This window comes from Palaemon carinicauda, chromosome 44 (assembly GCF_036898095.1).
Source record: "Palaemon carinicauda isolate YSFRI2023 chromosome 44, ASM3689809v2, whole genome shotgun sequence".
NCBI lineage: Eukaryota > Metazoa > Arthropoda > Malacostraca > Decapoda > Palaemonidae > Palaemon > Palaemon carinicauda.
This window is the reverse complement of record NC_090768.1, coordinates 40,532,925-40,537,924: the sequence shown is the minus strand read 5'-3', so window position 1 is coordinate 40,537,924 and position 5,000 is coordinate 40,532,925. Positions and strand designations below refer to the sequence as shown.

General features: G+C 34.8%; 1 protein-coding gene across 1 annotated transcript in view; it reads right to left on the bottom strand.

The window, feature by feature from the left end:
* hb (hunchback) overlaps positions 1-123 on the bottom strand; it is a 39,834-nt gene extending 39,711 nt beyond the window's left edge. Inside the window, exon 1 of the mRNA XM_068366404.1 lies at positions 1-123. This exon is cut by the window's left edge and continues 225 nt beyond it. The gene's annotated coding sequence lies outside the window, so the exon portion shown is untranslated.
* Positions 124-5,000: the final 4,877 nt, after the last annotated feature.

Sequence of the window (5,000 nt, the reverse complement as noted above, 5' to 3'; positions counted from 1 at the left end):
CATCAGGTGAAAAGACACCGAGAAATCCGAATAAAAGTTGTGGGGGACGAGCGAGCGAGCGAATGGGTGGGCAAGCGAATGAACTACATACGCCCTCACCGAAGGCTGAACGACGACTGACTCTCGGCAGGAGCTGACCGCAACTCAGAGCTGCTGCTGTCCGCCTACCCCGCACGACATAACGTGACCTCTGCTACCACTGCCACCGACGGCCAGATGGCGGAATATTATCGTTTATTTCTCTCGTCTGGGGCTTTTTAATTTCGATTTACGGCGTTGCGTTTCCGAAATGGATCGAGGGATGGATGATTTTATATCGTTCATTGTAAACATTTCGACCTAAGAGTATTTGATTTTATTTATAACATAGTTAACATAGTGGCAGTATCACTGAAAACTTCAGAACCCAACGGAGGTCTGATTCGGGTTTCATTTAATGGTTTTTGAGGCTAAGTCAAATAGAAAAGTAAAGGCTTTGCGGAGACTAATTCTTAATAAATAGAGGAAATTCATTCGTGGCCGTAGCATCTCGCACAGACCCGAGTGGAATTCGGTTAAGATGGTCATTTCTTTTATCTGTGAAGATAAGTCTCAGGATGATTAATGGTCGATGCCAACGTTTAGTCATCGATAGTAAAAGATTGTGAGTTTATAAATAAAAATGGCTACTTATAGTATGTATGGTGAATGTGCGTGTGTTCGTGGGGTTAATAATTCGTCGGTTACATTTTGGTTGTGTTTATACACATTCAATGATATGCAAATCCATTTACTCACACACACACATATGTATATACTGTGTATATACACACACACACATATATATATATATATATATATATATATATATGTATATATATATATATATATATACTATATATTATTATTATTATCATTATTATTATTATTATTATTATTATTATTATTATTATCATCATTACAATTATTATTATTATCATTACAATTATTGCTAGCTAAGCTACAACCCTAATTGGAAAAGCTGGATGTTATAAGCTCAAGACCGCCAAAAGGGAAAAAAGCCCAGTTAGGAAAGGAAGTATGGAAATAAATAAGCTAAAAGACAAGTAATGAACAATCAAGATAACATTTTAAGAACAGTTACAACATTGAAATAGATCTTTCATAAATGAACTATAAAAAGTTTTATGTCACCCCATTCAACATATAAACATTCGCTGCAAGTTTGAACTTTTGATAGGTTATCAGCATTCGTCTCAAATTAAACACGCGATCGAATTCCTATGCTACGTAAAGGCGAGTTTTGTGTCCTCATGTACTCCTGACCCATGGAGGAAAATAGCAAGAAGAAGAGCGAGTTTTGACCCCAAAAGAGCGAGGATTGTAATAGGCTAAGGGAAAGACGGAAGCTTAGAAAAAATTCCAAAGATTTACGGCTAGGAGAAGTGGGAGGAAGTCGTGGAACCCCCCCCCCCCCTCCTTTTTGTGAAGTAAGATTCCACTGCATTTGAAAATGATGAATGATTCATTTTGTCACAATTCGTATTTTAGAGGTTGAGATGAACAACTTTCTGTTCACGTGACCAATTAAACTACAAAACAATTATATAAATGGTTACAAACTGAAAGCGTCTTGCAATGAGTTTAACTTATTAGGAAATAGAGGGTAGTTTAAAGGTTTAAAGGCCACTCATGAATGGCAGAGGCAAGAGACAAGGACATTGCCCTATCAAGCTGGACAATGCCCTAGAGATTGACCATATATGCATATGATCAGCGTCCAACCCCCTCTCCACCCAAGCTAAGACCAAAGAGGGCTAGGCAATGGCTGCTCAGATAGACCAATAGGCTCCGCCAAAACCCCCCATCCTTAGCTCACAAGGATGGAGAGGTTGCACCGACCAAAGGAACTAGCGATTTTGAGCGGGACTCGAACCCAAGTCTGGCGATCACCAGTCAAGGACTTCGGCCACCACAACCCTAAATATTTCATTCTTTGTATATCTCTATTTTACTAAGAGCCATCATCAAATATTGACAAGAGAATAGCTATGTTACAAGAGACATTGTCAAGAGTAGATAGATAGATGACCGATAAGTGAATCTCGACTAAATAGCAAGGAATGGAAGCAGTAATATCCACAAGTTGACGGAAAGGTTTAAAAATGGCAAATTGTAAAATGTACTTGAGTTTTCATTTGCGACAAGATAGCAAGTAAATACATTTTTCCCCTTTGGATGGGATGATGCCAAATGAGGGAGACTTTCTGTGCCCTTTTTCTTTACCTGGGTAGATACTGGTACCCAACGGGGTGGATTTGTGAGCGATAGTCTGAGATCGAACCCGGTCTCGAAAATCATCAGAGAAGTACTGTATTACTCTGGAATAATTTGAGCTACCAAGGACCATATATATATATATATATATATATATATATATATATATATATATATATATATATATATATATATATATATATATATATATATATATATGTATATATATATATATATATATATATATATATATGTGTGTGTGTGTTTGTGTATGTGTTTGTGTGTAATTATATAATTTTGGTAAATAGATAAGTGTTTATATATCAGATATATACATTTTAGTGAATGAAATATGCAATTGATAGATGGATAGACAGTTAATAGAATTTTCTGTACATATTTATAAGCTTTTGATACAAAGTATAAAACTCATAGACACAGGGGGTGTCCCCCCTCTAAACCGTATTCTGTATATAAATAGTAGAAACACATTCTGTCTATTTTATCATTCAAGTTAAATAATATTGTATCCACGCAGTGCATAGATGGATGTAAGCCGAGCAGTTCCAAAACATCACCTCTTAATTAATATCCATTTTTGTTATTATTTTTTTTTTTTGGTGGGGGGGGGGATGGAGGTTCACGGCCATTAACATTAGGTTAAGTCGAAATTCTTGTGGAGAAATGAAATTAAATTTCTAAGGTTAACACTTAGTGAAATTGTTGGATAATTGGAAAAAAAAAAATCGGCATTTTTCACATCTGCGTCTAGTGATATCTTTTACAATAACATTACAAATTATGCTCCTGACCTTGGAATTATGTGGTCAACATGCTAATAATATACTGTAATCGCTGGTATCATTGCATTTCTTGTTATTATTATTATTATTGTTATTATTATTATTATTATTATTTTTTTTTGTTATTATTAAATTTAATTGTTTTTCTATAGATTCAGCATAAACGATATTGTATGAAGGATTCCAATCTTATTTAAAGTTTGATGCCCTTTTTTTTTCACAAATGTTCACGAAATTATACGCTAGTCTTTATTGTTAATATTGTTTATCTTTTATTATTATTTTTCTATGAGGGACTGATATGTTGACGTATGTATTATTCGAATAAATTCGTATAAAATTGTCTCACGAAAGGATATTTTGTATTTACTTCAACCAATTTTGTGGTTATTATTATATGCGAAGATTTTATTTCAACGGATGTTAATATACACCCTTTGCAATTCTGTCTTTTTCATATGAAACAAAAACATTCGTAAACCCCCTATTCGTCTTTTATGTCCCCCTATCTGATTACGATCATTCTCCCCCCTTTGCAAAACTAAGGCTTCCTCTCCCGTAAGCGAAACTGTCATCCGATTCTATGCCTAATTCATTTCATTTGTTCCGCAATTACATTGACTGGCCATTTTTATATTTGTCTTTTGTTCATTGTCAGGTTGTAAGAACAACTCGAAAACGGACTAAGTTTTAAAGAATGTATAGTCCCTTCGCCTATTCAGATTATTTTTATTTTTATTATTTATTTTTTTGGAAAATCGCAGTCTACAAAGGATGGTGGCTTTTTAGTATGGGGTTCCAGGTTACATCCAGCTTCCTTAGGAATCCATCACTTTCCTCAATATATGTGCTGTTTCAAGTAGTACGCTCTTCTGCACAAGTCCTGGGGCTATATCGGCTCTTACCTTCTCAAGATTCTTTTAAAAATGACTTAGGTATGGTTCCTGGTTCTCCTATTGGCACCACTTCTACATGCATATTCCATAGCCTTCTCTATTCATTTCGTAGGTCTTGGTACTTTTATGTTTTTTCTCTCCCCGTATCTTTCACTCTTGAGTCCCACGGTACTGCGTTATCATCATCATCATCATCATCTTACGCCTATTGACGCAAAGGACCTCAGTTAGATTTCCACAGTCGTCTCTATCTTGAGCTTTTAAATCAATACTTCTCCATTTGTAATCTACTTCATGCTTCATAGTCCTCAGCCATGTGGGACTGGGTCCTCCAACTCTTCTGGTGCCTTGTGGAGCCCAGTTGAAAGTTCGGTGAACTGTGACATCTAGGAGTAGATATTTTTTTTCCGTTGTTTAGTCGGCCAGAGTGACGTCTGGTCGATGTGCTTGTATCACCCTGAACGACCTTTTGATGTGTCCTTAAACTGTAGTCCCTGAATAGCTTAACCTGATAATTTTCTACTACACCTTCAGGTTGATGTTCGTACCATTTCATTGTATTTAATATTTTCTTTTCTCTCCAATGGAGAGCTTTAGCCGTTGTATCATGTTGTTTCTTATATTGATAATGAGTAATTGCTGAATATTCACTGGCGATGTAGTTGATGGTTTCTTATTTAGCCACACATTTCTTGCACTTTGACGAGGTGTTAGTTCCGTCTATAGCTCGTTGAATATATCTTGTTCTTAAGGCCTGAGCTCGTGCTGTCATTATTATCCCTTCAGTTTCCTTCATAAGTTCTCTCTATTATTATTATTATTATTATTATTATTATTATTATTATTATTATTATTATTATTATTATTATTATTATATTGCTTTGTAAGGCAAACCCGATTCAAAATATACAAAATTTATGCAAATACGCCCTCAACGAAAGTCCATTGTTGTTGTTCTTGATATTATTATTATTATTATTATTATTATTATTATTATTATTATTATTATTATTATTATTATTATTATTATTATCATCATCGTCCT